Raw genomic sequence first — 18,201 nt, 5'->3', positions numbered from 1 at the left:
GTGGGTGCCAGAACAATATCCTGTTTCTAAACAAACAAACAACAAAACCCGCTAAACTCTAGTTCTCAGGTCTTTGTCTTCGGGCTTGGACTAGAACGACACCATTGGCTTTCCTGGGCTCCAGCTTGCAAATGGCAGTTCTTAGGACTTCTCAGCCTCCACAATCACAATAAATCATGTGAAAGAATTAATCTATTTACATATATGTCCTATTGGTCCTGTTTCTCTGGAGAACCTTGACTAATACAGGAGACAGTGTCTACCTTCAAGGCCGGGAGTGGTGGCTCGTGCCTGTAATCCCAGCACTTCGGGAGGCCGAGGCGGGCGGATCATGAGGTCAGGAGTTCCAGACCAGCTTGACCAACATGGTAAAACCCTGTCTCTACTAAAAATACAAAAATTAGCCAGGCGTGGTGGTGTGCACCTGTAATCCCAGCTACTCAGGAGGCTGAGGCAGGAGAATTGCTTGAACCCGGGAGGTGGAGGTTGCAATGAGCCAAGATTGTGCCACTGTACTCCAGCCTGGGTAACAGAGTAAGACTCTGTCTTCAAAATAAATAAATAAGCAAACAAATAAATAAATGTCTACCTCCAGCCTAGGCAGCATGATAAAATTCTATCTCAACAAAAAAATACAAAAATTAGTCGGGTGTGGTGGTGTGTGCCTGTAGTCCCAACTACTGGGGAGGTCTGAGGCTGGAGGATCAATTGAGCCTGGGTGATTGCACCACTGCACTCCAGGTGGGGTGACAGAATGATACCCTTTCTCAAAAAAAAAATTAAATTATATTAAGAAAAATAAGTGTCTACTTGACAGAATTATTGTTTCTCGTCTGGCAACTTCCAGAAACATGATCAGTTACACTAATGAAGATGGGTCTCACGTCGCACTCCTTGCTATAGACACATGGAAGTGCTGGATGAATTATAATGCAAATCTTTTTTTTTTTTTTTTGAGACAGAGTCTTGCTCTGTCATCCAGGGTGGAGTGCAGGGGCACAATCAGGACTCACTGCAACCTCTGCCTCCTGGGTTCAAGTGATTCTCCTGGCTCAGCCTCCCGAGTAGCTAGGATTACTGGCACGCACCACCACACCTGGCTAATTTTTGTATTTTTAGTAGAGACAGGGCTTCACCATGTTGCCCAGGCTGGTCTTGAACTCCTAACCACAAGTGATCCACCCACCTCAGCCTCCCAAAGTGCTGGGATTACAGGTGTGAGCCACCATGCCCAGCCTAAAAATGTTATTTTTTATCGCTAAATTTGAAAAATATAAAGAGAAATTTCTAGACATCAGAAATGAAAAAGGAGCTCAAAGGCAGGACAGGGTACAGCCAGCGCCTAGGCAACACACAGGGACCTCAGACTTAGATGTAGATCCAGAGGGCTGTGGGCTAGGGTTTCACTGCACACTAAGGAGTAGGAGATAGGGCTTAAGTTTCTGCCAGGTGAGCAAGTTGGAACTGAGATAAAGCCCTGAGGATTGGAAGCTGGGTTTCTTCCATGAAAAGGAGACTGGAAAAGCTGTACCCTGGCGTTAGAGAAGTTGCGAGAAAGATTGATCTTTGAAGAGGCTGTGGGTGGGGTAATAAATAGCATTTACAAGAAATAGAAACCTCAGTCTCTGCCACATGCAAGATGGGGAGTTTGAATTTACTCTACCTTTAGATGCAGGCACCCATTGAGATAAATTCTTTCTTTTCTTCCTTTTTTTTTTTTTTTTTTTTTGAGACAGAGTTTCATTCTTATCACTCAGGCTGGAGTGCAATGGTGCAATCTCAGCTCACTGCTACCTCCGCCTCCCAGGTTCAAGCCGTTCTCCTGCCTCAGCCTCATGAGTAGCTAGGATTACAGGCATGTGCCACCACGCCTGGCTAATTTTTGTATTTTTAGTTGAGACGAGGTTTCACCATTTGGCCAGGCTGGTCTCAAACTCCTGACCTCAGGTGATCTGCCCGCCTCAGCCTCCCAAAGTGCTGGGATTACAGGCATGAGCCATTGCGCCCAGCAAGATAAATTAACAGAAAAATTGGTCCAGATCATTAAAATTCGTAGGTTAGGAGGGAGCAAGACCCATTAAAACTCTTAGGTTTAGGCTGAAGCAAATCAAAATAGCTCGATATGGATGCTTGACAAATTTATTAGAAAAAAAAATATCCTGAGGAAAATAATCTCAGAAAGTAATAAATCACATGAGGAAAAAAAAGATCAAAATAGAGAGTCAACAAACAAAACAAACTAGAGATATAAAGGGTAAAAATGGAACCACCTGAAAGAGACTATGAAGTAAGGATGATTAAAATAGAGAGATAAGAAAGTGTAGAAGCCTGGTCAGGCGCAGTGGCTCATGCCTGTAATTACAGCACTTTGGGAGGCTGAGGTGGGCAGATTGCTTGAGCCCAGGAGTTCAAGAGCAGCCTGGGCAACATAGTGAAACCCTGTCTCAAAAAAAAGAGAAAATATATATATATAAAAAAATAGAAGCCATAATAAAGGAACAGAATAGTATGGAGGAGACAGAGTTGGGAAATTTGAAAAAGAACCATATAGAACTTCCAGAAATAAAAACATAGTTACTAAAATTAAAGACTCAAAGATGAGTTAACCTACATATTCCAGCTAGCTGAAGAGGGAATCTGAAGAAACATTTTGAGGACGTGACCCCAAATGGAGTAAAGAGAGATAAAGAGAGAAAACCCGAACAAGAATCTAAGAGAAATGAAGAATAAAAAGAGAGAGCCAAACAGATGTCTCATAGGAGTTCCAGAAAGATTTAACAGAGGGGCCAGGCATAGTGGCTTATGCCTGTAATCCCAGCACTTTGGGAGGCTAAGGTGGGCGGATCACCTGAGGTCAGGAGTTCGAGATGAGTCTGGCCAAATGGTGAAACTCCGGCTCTACTAAAAATACAAAAATTAGCCAGGCATGGTGGCACGCGCCTGTAATCCCAGCTACTTGAGAAGCTGAGGCAAGAGAATCGCTTGAACCCAGGAGGCGGAGGTTGCAGTGAACTGAGATTGCACCATTGCACTCCAGCCTGGGCGACAAAAGTGAGACTCCATCTCAAAAAAAAAAAAAAAAAAAAAAAAAGGTGGAGGGCGGGGGCCGGGCAGGGTGACTCACGCCTGTAATCCCAGCACTTTGGGAGGCTAAGGCAGGTGGGTTACCTGAAGTCAGGAGTTCAGGACCAGCCTGACCAACATGGTGAAACCCTGTCTGTACTAAAAAATTCAAAAATTAGCTGGGCGTGGTGGCAGGCACCTGTAATCCCAGCTACTCGGGAGGCTGAGACAGGAGAATTGCTTGAACCTGGGAGGTGGAGGTGGCAGTGAGCAGAGATCGCACCAATGCACTCCAGCCTGGGTGACAAGAGCGAAACTCCATCTCAAAAAAGTAAAAAAAAAAAAAAAGAAAGAAAGAAAGATTTAACAGAGGGAATGGTGGAAAATCATTATTTAAAATATTATGGGGTTCTTCAGAGAAACAGGAAACAGAACCAACAAGATCCTTGTGTGCGTGTGTGTGTGTGTGTGTGTGTGTGTGTGTACAGAGAGAGATTTATTATAAGGAATTGGCTTATGCAATTATGGAGGCTGAGAAGTTCCAAGATCTGTACCTGGCAAGCTGTAGACCCAGGAGAGCCAACAGTGACTTTCCAGCCTGAGTCCAGAGGCCTGAGGAAAAGGAGAGCCAATGGTATAAGTTCCAGTTCAAAATCCTGCAATCTTGAGACCCAAAAAAAGAGCTGATGTTTCAGTTTGAGTCTGGAGGCAGGAAAAGACTGATGTCCCAGCAGCCAGGCAGGAGGAGTTTGCTCTTATTTGCGGGAGAGTCAGCCTTTTTGTGCCATCCAGGCCTTCAACAATTGAATGAGGCCCGCTCGCATTATTAGAAAGGGCAGTCTGCTTTACTCAGTCTATTGATTCAAATGTTAACGCATCCAGAAACACCCTCCCAGACACACCCAGAATAATTGTGTGACCAAACATCTGGGCACCCCGTGGCCCGGTCAAATTGACAAATAAAATTAACCATCATGAATTATTGATAATTTTCCAAAACTGGAGAAACATACCAAGACAGTAAATAAACAGTCCAGGCACAGTGGCTCACGCCTGTAATCCCAGCACTTTGGGAGGCCGAGGTGGGTGGATCATTTGAGGTCAGGAGTTGGAGACCAGCCTGGCCAACATGGTGAAACCCCATCTCTACTAAAAATACAAAAATCAGCCAGGCAGTGGTAGTGCACGCCTGTAATCCCAGTTACTCGGGAGGCTGAGGCAGAAGAATCCCTTGAACCTGGGAGGTAGAGGTTGCAGTGAGCTGAGATCGTGCCACTGCACTACAGCCTGGGCAACAGAGTGAGACCGTATCTCAAGTAAAATAAAATAAAATAATAAAATAAATAAAATAAAATATAAAATATAAAATAAAATATAAAATAAAATAAAATACAATTACATGACTAGTCACATACTGATGAAACTGCAAAACCATAAGGCAAATATAAAAGTCTGCAGTGACAAGGGACAGATTATCAAAAGGAATGTTAACTACAATGAAATCAACTTTCTCATCAGCAAAAATGGGAACCAGGAGAACCAGGAGACAGTAGGATATCTTCAAAGTGTGCACAAAAAATAAATCTCAAACCAGAATCCTATATACACAGTCAAATTAGTAAGCGACAGCCAAACTTTCAGACATTTTCTGATGAACAAAGACAGTTAGTTTACCTCACAGAAACCTGCTGAAAGTATTTTAATACATTAATAGATATATTTCTATAAGAAAATTGAATTCAGGCTGGGCATGGTGGCTCACACCTATAATCCTAGCACTTCAGGAGGCTGAGGTGGGAGGATCGCTTGAAGCCAGACATTCAAGACCAACCTGGCCAACATAGCAAGACGAACTCCATAAAAAAAAATTTTTTTTAGAGAAAATTGAGGCCAGACACAGTGGCTCACACCTGTAATCCCAGCACTTTGGGAGGCCATGGCAGGCGGATCACCTGAGATCAGGAGTTCGAGACCACCCTGGCCAACATGGTGAAATCTCGTCTCTACTAAAAATACAAAAAATTAGCTGGCGTGGTGGCGTGCACCTGTAGTCCCAGATACTCAGGAGGCTAAGGCATGAGAATCACTTAAGCCCTGGAGGCAGAGGTTGCAGTGAGATTGTGCCACTGCACTCTAGCTTGGCAGCTTGGGCTACAAAGTGAGACTCTGTCTCAAAAGAAAAAAAAGAAAAGAAAAAAGAAAATTGAATCCAGAAAGAAGTAACATGTAAGGTGTGGGATACAAGTGAGGCACTGAAGCTAGCTCTCATCAGCCCAGATAGCAGACTATTAAAACTTTCAGGAATTTTGAGAATTGGTTGTTACACAGTCATTTTCTTTTTCTCTTTTTTTCTTTTTTTGAGACAGAGTCTCACTCTATTACCCAGGCTAGAGTGCAGTGGTGCCATCTTGGCTCACTACAACCTCTGCCTTCTGGGTTCAAGGGATTCTCATACCTCAGCCTCCCGAGTAGCTGGGCCTACAGGCATGGGCCACTACGCCAGGGTACTTTTCATACTTTTGTAGAGATGGGGTTTCACCATGTTGGCCAGGCTGGTCTCAAAACTCCTGACCTCAGATGATCCACCCACCTCAGCCTCCCAAAGTGCTGGGATTACAGGCATAAGCCACTGCATCTGGCCCATTTTCAAAAATTAAATTATGTAAACTTACAATTAAATGAATCACTTTAAATATAAAGGTCAAAAATCCTCACAATGCATGCCTTCTTAATTATTTTACCACATTGTGCTATCATCCATGCAACTTTTATTTCTATCTCCTGTGTTTATACAGTAGACATACTATAGAATGGTGTACTACTCTGCATCTGTTCCCAATTCTACATTAATTGATGACACATTGGTAATTTGAATATTTACACTCTAGAAATTAACAAGTGTTACAAATCAGAGATCCCCAACCCTACCAAGTGAAAACTGGTGTTAAATATTTACCAGCATACCAATGAATACAAGAAATAATTAATTACTTATGAATACCACTCCTAGGTGTATACCCAAGGGAATTAAAAACATACGTTCACAAAAAACTTGTACATGAACATTCATAGCAGTACTCTGCATAATAGCCAGAAGCTGAAAACAACCTAAATGTCCATCAACTGATAAATAAATAGAATGTGGTAGATTCACACAATGGAATGTTATTCAGCCATAAAAAGGAATGAAGGGGCTAAGTGCGGTGGCTCATGCCTGTAATCTCAGCACTTTGGGAGGCTGAAATGGGCAGATCACGAGGTCAAGACCATCCTGGCCAACATGGTGAAACCCTGTCTCTACTAAAAATACAAAAATTAGCTGGGCGTGGTGGTGCACACCTGTAGTCCCAGCTACTTGGGAGGCTAAGGCAGAAGAATCACTTGAACCCTGGAGGTGGAGGTTGTGGTGAGCTGAGATCACCATTGCACTCCAGCATGGGCAACGAGCGAAACTCCATCTCAAAAGAAAAAAAAAAGGAATGAAGGACTGACCCATGCTCTAACATGGATGAACCTTAAAAACATTAGGCTAAGTGAAAGAAGCCAGACATAAAAGGCTAAATATTATGATTCCATTTATATGAAATCTCCAAAATAGGCAAATCCATAAAGACAGAAAGTATATGAGTGGTTGCCAGGGGATTAAAGAAAATGAGGAAACTGTTAATGGGTAGGGGGTTTCCTTTTGGAATGCTGTAACCTTTCTAAAATTAGTGGCGATGGTTCTACAATTTTGTAAATATACTAATGATTTTATTGGATATGAATTATATTTCAGTAAAAAGAGAGAAAGATAGGCAACGAAACCGGTATGCAGGTTTATAAATCTAAATAAACACTGGTTGTTAAAACATTTAATTTGAGCCCAGGCATGGTGGCTCATGCCTGTAATCTCAGCACTTTAGGAAGCCAAGGTGGGATGATTGCTTGACCCCAGGAGTTCGAGACCAGCCTGGGCAACGTGATGAAACTCTATCCCTACAAAAAAAAATACAAAATTAGCTGGGTGTGGTGGCATGCACCTGCAGTCCCAGCTACCTGGGGGGCTGTGATGGGAGGATCCCTTGAGCCCGGGAAGTGTAGTTTGCAGTGAGCTGAGATCGTGCCACTGTACTCCAGCCTGGGCAACAGGAGTGAGACCCTGTCTCAAAAAAAAAAAAAAATAATAATAATAATAGCAGCACAGAAACGTTAAAAGAATGGGAAAGTATACTAGGCAAATGCTAAGCAAAATAATGCAATATTGACAGATTTTAAGCCAAAAATAATTACTAGGAATAAAGAATCATATGATAATGATAATGATAAAAGGAAAAGTTCACCAGGAAGATATATCCCAGAACCTCTGAGTACCACCTGGCAACATTGCTTCCAAATATATGAAGCCCCCTCAAGTCTTCAGCATGCATGTAAGGAAACTACCAGAGGCCAGAGAAAGAACTACCTAAAAGGATTAGAAGGAACCATTTTTGGAGATCACACAGGTCCACTTCCTATTCCTAACATCTAGAGTGGCAAGACATACTTCATAAAGTTTCAGGTGCCATCAACACTGGGGTAAAATTAGCCTTAGACTAATATTACTCTGGTCTCATCTAACAAAGCTTAAAAGTAATAGCCAAAAGCTATTTCCAAAACTCAGTCAACTGAAACTGAGGGAGATGGGTAAAATTGGTAGGTAAGGTCATTAAAACTATTATCACTGTATTCCATGTGATCAATATCCTAGAGAAAAAAATTGAGCTTGTTAAGTAGAGACATGGAAGATATCAAAAAGACCCAAATTCCAGTAGCAATACACTCACTGCCCATATCTTGCTTTCTAAACACCATTCTCCAATAAAAGGAACCAGGGCTAGAGAGAAATCGAGAATAGAGAAATGGCTGGTCACAGGTGTGGAGAGGCAAAAAACAAGATAATCTTGGAGCATATCGTAGTACCAGAAGGTAAGGACCTGCTAAGAAAAAACAAAAGGTTGGGAGCACATCAAAGAGACACGGAAGCCAATCTGAAAAAACATCCAATGGCCAAAGCTGGAACAACTTGAGCAACAAAATAAATAACACAGTATGGGATTATTACACAAAATATAAAACAAACATACATGAGTCCGAACATATCCATAGAGATAGGAAGTTGATTAATGGTTGCCGGGGCCAAGGATAAGAGAGGATGGAGAATGACTGCTTAATGAGTATAGGGTTTCCTTTTAGTGTGATGAAAATCTTCTGAACTAGATAGTGGTGATGGTTGTACAGCATTGTGAATGTACTAAATGCAAATGAGATGTACACTTTAAAGTGGTTAAAATGGTGAATTTTGTCATGTGAATTTTACCACAATAAAAAATTACCATAAAATCCCTTCTTTCATTCATCTATCAAACATTTATTGAGCAGTTCCAGGCAAGGTTTATTCTGAATGCAGGGAACATGGAAGAATCAGATGTGGGCTTGGCTTTTAGGAGGTCCTGGGCTGGTAGGGAAGAAAAACATCCTGCAAACGACAAAGTTCAGTTAAGTGTTACAGTTTTCTTGACGTCAGAATGTGCATTGCTACAATGAGATATCATCTCACCCCAGTTAAAATGGCTTTTATCCAAAAGACGGGCAATAACAAATGTTGGCAAGGATGCGGAGAAAAGGGAACCCTCATACACCGTTGATGGGAATGTAAATTGGTACATCCACTACAGAGAACAGTTTGAAGGTTCTGCAAAAAACTAAAAATAGAGCTACCATACAATCTAGCAATCCCATTCCTAGGTATATACCCAAAAGCAAGCAAATCAGTATATCAAAGAGATACCTGCACTCCCATGTTTTTTGCAGCACTATTCACAATAGCCAAGATTTGGAAGCCACCCAAGTGTCTGTTAACAGACGAATAGATAAAGAAAATGTGGCATATATACACAATGGAGTGCTATTCAGTCATAAAAGAGAATGAGATCCTGTCATTTGCAACAACATGGATAGAACTGGAGGTCACTATGTTAAGTGAAATAAGCCAGGCACAGACAAACAAACCTCTCATGTTCTCACTTATTTGTGGGAGCTAACGTTAAAATAAATGAACTTATGGAGATAGAGAGTAGAATGATGGTTACCAGAGGCTGGGAAGGATAGTGGAGGGTGGGGTGGGGAGAAAGGGGGATGGTTAATGGGTGCCAAAAAATAGTTAGAAAGAATGGATAAGATCTAATATTTGATAGCACAGCAGGGTGACTATAGTCATAATAATGTAATTGTACATTTAAAAATAACTAAAGGAAGGCTGGGCTTGGTGGCTCACGCCTGTAATCACACTTTGGGAGGCCAAGGCAGGCAGATCACCTGAGGTCACGAGTTCAAAACCAGCCTGGTCAACATGGTGAAACCTTGTCTCTACTAAAAACACAAAAATTGGCCAGGTGTGGTGGCGTGCACCTGTAATGCCAGCTACTCAGGAGGCTGAAGCACGAAAATCGCTTGAACCCAAGAGGTGGAGGCTGCAGTGAGCCAAGATGGCACCATTGCACTCCAGCCTGGGTGACAGAGCAAGACTCCATCTCAAAAAAAAAAAAAAAATAATAATAATAACTAAGAGTATAATTGGACTGTTTGTAACACAAAGGATGGATGCTTGAGGTGATGGATACCCCATTTACCCTGATGTGATTACTACACATTGTATACCTGTATCAAAATATCCAATATACTCCATAAATATATATATACCTGCTATGTATCCACAAAAGCTAAAGCTAAAAAAAAAAAATTAAAGAATGTGCATTTTACATGGTGGTAGGGGAGGGTGGCTGCTTCACTGAGTGGGTTGGTGGGTGGTGGGGGAGAACAGCAATGGTGAGGCTGAGGCTTGAGTCCAAAAGGGGAGTTTGCCAGGTGGATGGCAGCAGAGAGGGATTCCAGGCACAAAGCGGGGCATGATTGAGCAAGCTCAAAAAGTTGGTGTCCAGAAGTCTCCAATTTTCAGCAAACTCCAAGCCAAATAGCACAGGAGCAGTGTAGGGGATGGTCTTCAGACAGTGAGGTGAGAGGTGGGTGACCACCCCTGTCCAGTTGCAGTAGGTGACAATAAGAGATGTTAGGGAAATCACATGGACCTGCCAGGATGTCAGGGTCAAAGAAAGCATGATTCCAAGATTGGGCCACTGGGTGGGTGGTAGATACTGCCCATCCCTAAGGTGAGCCTACAGGAACATTCTGTTCAGAAGAGGTCAAAGTAGAATAAAATATACAGTCCCCTAATTGTATCCCCTTATACTACACCCATCACCTCATTTTATGTATTCTACAATTTTTAATTTTTTTATTTATGCATTGGAAACCAACTTCCCTTTTCCTTGGACTTCCTGTTTTCATGTTTGAAATATATGTTACTATGGAAATGTCATGGCACAGTATAGTGGCATTTATAAGTGAAGTGTAAAGAATTTTCAGAACATCTAGAAACATAAGACTGGGGTTTAGGGATGTAAGTCCTAATTATGTGATAGCATTCATGACTTCAGACACTGTGTCATGAATATAAGCATACTCAGAAATTTGAGACAGCACAGAGGAGATAGTTGAGAGCTTTATTAGGATTTATGTGCCCAGATTTTTCAAAACGTATATGAGAAATATTAAAAACACAAAACATAACACACTACTTGGGAAGAACATCTGGAAAAAAATGGATGACAGAATGCCAACATTTACTTATGAATACAGAGCTCTGGAAGGACCAGGGGACCTGGACACCCCAGAGAAATTTGGTAAAACCCTCTGCACCACTTTCTATGCTATAAATATGTTCCTTAAAAATTCTATGTAAATCAACTGTTGGTAAATCATTTGTTAAATGCAAGGGTGAGCATGATTTTAAAGATATCATAAGAAGGTACATTTTAGTAAAGGAAATAATTACTGATGGAGTAATAGAAAAAACTCACGGACTGAGCGAAGTTCAAAGTCCTTCATTATTATCCTGGCTCTGCCACCAACTAAATGTGTGATTCAAGAAAATCACTCAACCTCCCTGGGCCAATTCCCTCATTGAGTTTGGGTTGTAATTCTGAATTTTCACTTATTAGGTTCTTAATGCAAGGTACAGGGGTACTGGCCCGCAGCCTCAGTCCAGTTTCTTCTGAGAGGTAATATTACACACTAAATCCTTGTGGACAGAGCTCCAGGCTCTCTTACATAAGAAGAGCTACAGTTACCATCGTTCTGTGTTTTGCTTCTTTACAGTCCACTGTCTCTTTTTCACAATCACCCTCAGTTGATGATTACAACTTTTTGTTTCAATTCTTTACAAAAGTTTGTTCCTTAGCTCTGTCCTCTGGGAAAAATTGACAGTCTAAGGTAGGAACCCTTTCTTGGGGCTCCTCTCCACCTCTGGCCCTTTCCCTAACCCACAAAGCTGGGCACTGCCCAAGGACAAGGGCTATACTCTGTGCCTAGTGCAGGCCCAGGCTTGAAGAAGGAGTTCAGTAAATGACTGTTCACTGTTTTTTTTTGTTTTTTTTTTTTTGAGACAGAGTCTCACTCTGTCACCTGGCCTGGAGTGCAATGGCACGATCTCAGCTCACTGCAACCTCCACCTCCCAGGTCCAAGTGATTCTCCTGCCTCAGCCTCCTAAGTAGCTGAGATTACAGGTGTGCACCACCACGACCGGCTAATTTTTGTATTTTTAGTAGAGACGGGTTTTACCATGTTGGCCAGGTTGGTCTCGAACTCCTTACCTCAAGTGATCTGCCTGCCTCAGCCTCCCAAAGTGGTGGGATTACAGGTATGAGCCACCGCACCCAGCCTGGCTGGATGTTTTTGAAGGAGGAAGCTGAGGCAAGCAGATGGGTCTGATGAAAGACCCGAACTCTAGGAGTGGACTTCTGGCTGCTTCTTTAAACATTTCTAAACTTTCCAAATTTTCTATAATGGACAAAAATATCAAAACCGCAAAGCATTAAACTCTCCTTTTCCTGGCTTTCTGTCAATGCCCTGGTCTCCCATAAATAATGCAGTAGGCAGTTTCCTTCTAATACTGCAAACTTTGCTCAGTGCTCCAGCGTTTGGCCCAGGACATAGGGCACACAGCTTTTCTTTAAGAGAAACAGCCGTTTCGGTCTTCTAGACTGTTTTGCTTAAATAGCAATGACACTATGCATTTGTCTTTGTGGACTTAACACCTGCCATCCCGCCCCAGGCAAGGACTCCTGCCAACTGGCTCCAGAAAAGGTCATTTATCAACAGTGTTTAGGCACCGCCTTGATTAATCTGCCATATAGGAAGTACAAAACACCACTGTAAGAATTCTTTTGTCTTCTTAAGCAAAAACAGGTTTAGGCCTTAACTGGCAAGAGATAGAAAGCAATGAGTCAGGCTTCTTGCCGACTACCACCATGTTGTAGGGTAATTCCGGAGCTGTTAGGAAGCCTCAAGAAACAGAAGAAATTATTCTCTACTGAGCACGTACTCCATGCCAGGTGTTGTGCTGTGTGCCTCATATACACTGTTTAACGTAAGCCTCACATCTAATAATCACTAACAGATATTTTTACTAATTTATCTTTTTTTTTTTTTTTTTTTTTTTTTTTTGAGACGGAGTCTCGCTCTGTCACCCAGGCTGGAGTGCAGTGGCACAATCTCGGCTCACTACAAGCTCCACCTCCTGGGTTCACGCCATTCTCCTGCCTCAGCCTCCCAAGTAGCTGGGACTACAGGCACCCGCCACCACACTCGGCTAATTTTTTTTGTATTTTTTTAGTAGAGACGGGGTTTCACCATGGTCTGGATCTCCTGACCTCGTGATCCGCCCGCCTTGGCCTCCCAAAGTGCTGGGATTACAGGCGTGAGCCACCGCGCCCGGCCTACTAATTTATCTTATTTCTTGTCTGTCTCCCTCACTGAAACGTGTGCTCAAGAGGAGGAACATTTCTTGGGGTCTTGTTTATTGTATCTAGAACAGCATCATAGATAAGCACTCAATAAATATTGTTGAAATGAACAAAATGAACAACTCCATGAGATAGATGGCATTATTTCCCTTTTACAGATGAATTAACTGACAACCTTAGAGGGTACAAATGAACTGCCCAAAGTTACATAGCTAGTTAAGAAGCCAGAACTGAAACCCAAGCCGCACTCATTCATTCTATAGACCAGAGGACTTATACTTAGATCTTAGAGAACTCTTTCAGTTTGGCAATTATATGAGCTATAGGCCTATAAAATATGTATTTACCTTGTGTACTCATTTGGAGGTTTAAAATTTCACTGAGGAGACATTTAACATTTTTTTAATAATCATTTTACTAAAGCAAAGATTAAGTACACATTTTCCCAACATAACAATTTCATCTATGGATAGGCATTAGCTACGTGATTTTTCATTTTAAAACCCCACAGTGATTATTTTTCAGACATAAATAAAAAATACACTGGTTCTAGATGCCAACAAAATCACATTTGCAAACCTTAAGAGTTTGGTAAGTTACAACATTAAGATGACTAATGGTATGTGTGCAGTATTCTCAGTATAGAATACCCAAAATTCCAGTGTACATCTGTGTTGCTTGAGTGTCCCAGTATGAGAGGAGGTAGACTTGGCACATCGAAAGCCACTGCTATACTAAAGAATCATACGAAGTCTCAGGGATTCTTCAGAGAATCAGCTATTATAAAATCCATCTCGAGAATTCATTTTGTGTGAGAATGTGAGAATGAAATGCAAAGGAGGTTAATTTTACCCAGGAGAGCATTCATATCCTTTTCCACTTGTCAGAATATACTTGATTCATAAGTGGTCTTTTACCTACCTACGACTACATCACAAGAGCATGCCACCCACGGTGTCTTCCCTTAACACTTTGTGTTTTGTAGGGATTATGGTCACATAGTCACACAGTCCCTTCTCCTCCTGGGCAGGTCCTTTTCCCTTCTGTCCCAGCCTTGCTGCCAACACAAGATCATACAGCCTCTGTGTCCACCCAGCCAGTTAATTGTTCATGGACCAAACTAGTGATCTGGCCTCAGTCTCTCCACTGCCAGCTCTAGATGCTATTGATTTTTACTGATAATACAAGTAATAATACACTGGAGAAATTTTTTTAAAGCATAAAACCAGGAAAACCCATAATTCAACTACCCAGAGTTTGCATATCCTTTCCGTCTTTTTAAAAGACATTTTTTGGATTTATACATACAATTTTGTATATCACTCTTTTCACTTAACACTATAAGCACTTTGCCATGCTGTCAAATACTCTTCAGAAACATAAATTATAATGATGGCACAACAGTCTACTGGATAGTCATACTGTAATTTACTTAACTAATTTTCTACTGTTGGACTTTAAGATTGTTAAGCATTGATTTTGCCCACATTTTAGACTATTTCTTTAGGACAGATTCCCAGAAGTGGAATTGGAGGATCAGAGGATCTAAACATTTTTAAAGCTCCTGATAGATATTGCCAAATTGCTTTTCAGAAAACCACTGCCAGTCTACACTTCCAACATTGCCAGTGTGTTTTTCTACCAATATAGATCTGTCTAAAGGATAATAAAAGTTAAATGAAACACGCAGTCCTCAAATTATTAATGCAGTTGGAGAGGCATCAAAACCAGAGTACAAAGGCATGTGGCAACGGTCATACCTATTTCCAGGTATGCAGTTAACAATGGGTTAGTGTGCCCACATGGAACAGAAAGTTTGCAAGAGTGAAGAGTAATATAATTAGATTTCAGACCATCTAATCCACGGCCTGTGTCTATTTTGTCCACTGCTGTATCCCGACACACAAGATAGCATCTGGCATGTACAGCCACTCAATAAAAATTTGTTGAGTGAATTAACACAGAATCTTCTTTCAGATGCAATCTTTCAGCAGCTGTAGGGTTTAGTTACTCCTGAACTCATAGGAAACATGACTGGCTGGATCAGACACTGTTGTAACGGTCTGTTCAATGCTGAGATTCTACTACAACTTTGGAAAATCAGTTTAAATAAAGGTGACACAATAAAGAGCTCTCTAGGGGAAAAGACAAATACACTTACCTAAAAGGACACACCTCAGCACCAGTTGCAAGGTGCAAATACACATATGTATCTGTAATACATATATATATTTGCAAGCATGCAAAAAATACATTTCAGTGAGTTTTGTCAGCTCCATAGTACACACTTTAATAGGTGGTAACATAAGCTTATTCAAATGCTACCCATGGTCAAATCATTTTTGGGACTACCTTCAGTTCATTCTATTATTGTTGGTTGCAGCTTGGCATCAGTTTCAGTGTTGCCAACACTGGTTTTGATATTTTACATGGGAATAATATAGGTGGTTTTATAATATCATTTTTAGTCAAAAACAGCATAAAATTTATTTTGTGAACCAGAATGTTTCAAGGTAAAATAGCCAATCATTCAGCTTTAGTTTACTCTCCTGGCTCCACAGATTCCCTCCAATATTCCACAATTTTTTTTGTTTGAGACAGGGTCTCACTCTGTTGCCCAGGCTGTAGTGCAGTAGCACGATCATGGCTCACTGCAGCCTGGACCTCCTGGGCTCAAGTAATCCTCCTGCCTCAGCCCTGCAAGTAGCTGGGACTACAGCCACATGCCACCATGCCAGGCTAATTTTTGTATTTTTTTGTAAAGACAGGGTTTCACCATGTTGGCCCAGGTTGGTCTCTAACTTCTGGCCTCAAGCAATCTGCCTGCCTCCGCCTCCCAAAGTGCTAGGATTACAGACATGAGCCCTCATGCCTGGCCCACAATTTCTACAAATAAATTGTCAGACACTGCCAGATCAATGTGGCATTAATAATGTTATTGATGGAAAATAATCATCTGTCATTTTTATATACACTAGACTGGGGGTTATATCAATTATAGCCCATGGGCCAAATCTGTCCTGCCATCTGTTTTTCTATGGCCTAAAAGCTAAGAATGTCTAACTTTTTTTTTTTTTTGAGATGGAGTTTCGCTCTGTTGCCCAGGCTGGAGTAGTGGCGAGATCTTAGATCACTGCAGCCTCCCGGGTTCAAGCGATTCTCCTGCCTCAGCCTCTCAGGTAGCTGGGATTACAGACACACACCACCACGCCCAGCTAATTTTTATATTTTTAGTAGAGATGAGGTTTCACCATGTTAGCCAAGCTGGTCGCGAACTCCTGACCTCAGGTGATCCACCCGCCTCGGCCTCCCAAAGTGCTGGGATTACAGGTCTGAGCCACCGTGCCTGGCCTCTTTTTAACATTTTTCAATGGTTTAAAAAAATCAAAATAGTATTTTGTAAAAACTATATAAAATTCAAATTCTAGTATCCATTTATAGTTTTTTTTTTTTTTTTTGAGACGGAGTCTCGCTCTGTCGCCCAGGCTGGAGTGCAGTGGCGCAATCTCGGCTCACTGCAAGCTCCGCCTCCGGGTTCACGCCATTCTCCCGCCTCAGCCTCCCGAGTAGCAGGGACTACAGGTGCCCGCCACTGCGCCCAGCTAATTTTTTGTATTTTTAGTAGAGACGGGGTTTCACCATGGTCTCGATCTCCTGACCTCGTGATCTGTCCGCCTCGGCCTCCCAAAGTGCTGGGATTACAGGCATGAGCCACCGTGCCCGACTATGAAGTTTTATTGGAATACAGCTGTGCTCATCTGTTTCTATATTAACTATGTCTGCTTTTGCACTAAAATATTTAGTGGCAAAAGAGACCATATGGCCCATAAAGACTCCTTTACAGAAGTCCGTTGACCACTGGACTATGCCCAAGTGAGTCCTTGGAGGGGACCCACTGGAGCTCCCCACTATAGATTTTTTGTTTCTGGATATTAATACTGGGAAAGGGGTGATTCAACTAGGATAGTATTTGCAAGGATCTGATAAGGGAGACACTGTAGAACATAAATACATGATGGTTACCTCAGAAAAGATATAAACGCCTGGTAAAATCTGGGTGGGCTGACTGAAGAAGAAGCAATTGGAGCATGCAGGGTAACATACACAATTTAGCAGCAAAGGTGGGCTCTCATTGAGTCACATGGGACACCGCTGAGACCCAATCCCAAAGAGCCTAGTGAAACTCGCTGGTGATGATGTCTGAAAATGGCAGGGAGGCTGAGCAGCATTTGTAATGCAATGACAGACAATTCCCCGTTAGTACCCCATTCCTTTATTAGGTGTCCCCAAGTCATTTAGCATCCAGATTGATCCAGGCATTTCCAAAGGCAAGTCTAGACTTTGACTAAAAAATTGATCTGAAAAAAAGGTTCTGGGAAGGAGGCCCCAGGTAAACATTCTTCCCCAAATGATAACATTTCAATGAGGACTCAGTGAGGATCAGAATTCAGAAGATGGCTGAACCCTCCACATGTTTTTCTAAGTCACAGATTTGGTGAACATTTTATTTTCTCTTTTTGATCATTACTAGTGGGGCAAATGAAGCAAGGTAGGGTGGGGTGATGGAAGGGGAGCATTGCATAAAATCAGTGTTAGGATGATCTGCCCCGGAAGGCATGTATTCCTCTTAGACTCTCAGCTGTGGCATAAAACATTCCATGTGGACTTTGAATTAGAATGAGCGTGGGGGCGGGGACAAAGATCAACCTGAAAGCCAAACGGAGTCATTGACCGATAGTGTTAAGCTTGAGAAAGTTTGCAGATGGCCAGCTCTCCTACTGACATCCCACAGAAAGCCAGGCTTGATCTCTTGTGGTTAGGTGGAGCTTCTCCTGCCAGGGAAAATACAGTTGCTAGGAGAATGGGCTTTGGATGTTATAGCTCTGAAAAAGTTTCATGACTCTTGCTACTAGAGGTAACCATATTGCCTCCTTGAGAAACTGGTGACACTGGGTGCCTCTGGGGAGCACAACTGAGGGTGGCTAAGGTGCCCATGTCCCTTAGAAAAAACAAAATCAGCACATAATTCCCCCATGTCACCCCACCCTGCTTCTTTAAGATAGGAAGGCAACCTGGCGCCAAGGCTGGAGCAGACAATTTCCTTACTCAGCAGCTGAAGTGAGGAGCTGAAAGAAGGATTCAAAAAATCAGAGAGAAGAGTTGTAAGTTAAGTGGAAAACCATGACCCAAAGGTCAATACAAGGATCAGCACACCAAAGTGACCAAAAGCAGCTACTGAAGATGTGACCCAGGACC

The 18,201-nt window shown here is 42.1% G+C and overlaps 1 protein-coding gene across 3 annotated transcripts in view; it reads right to left on the bottom strand.

The window, feature by feature from the left end:
* GVQW3 (GVQW motif containing 3) overlaps positions 1-18,201 on the bottom strand; it is a 41,003-nt gene that overhangs the window by 18,619 nt on the left and 4,183 nt on the right. Inside the window, exon 2 of one of the 3 annotated variants that reach the window (XM_063641392.1) lies at positions 7,884-8,560. The exons of the other annotated variants lie outside the window; for them this stretch is intronic. The gene's annotated coding sequence lies outside the window, so the exon portion shown is untranslated. Of the gene's footprint in view, positions 1-7,883; positions 8,561-18,201 lie in introns of those variants that run through there. 3 annotated transcript variants of the gene reach the window in all.

Source organism: Symphalangus syndactylus, chromosome 6, assembly GCF_028878055.3.
Source record: "Symphalangus syndactylus isolate Jambi chromosome 6, NHGRI_mSymSyn1-v2.1_pri, whole genome shotgun sequence".
Classification (NCBI taxonomy): Eukaryota; Metazoa; Chordata; class Mammalia; order Primates; family Hylobatidae; genus Symphalangus; species Symphalangus syndactylus.
This window is presented reverse-complemented; position numbering and strand designations above follow the sequence as displayed.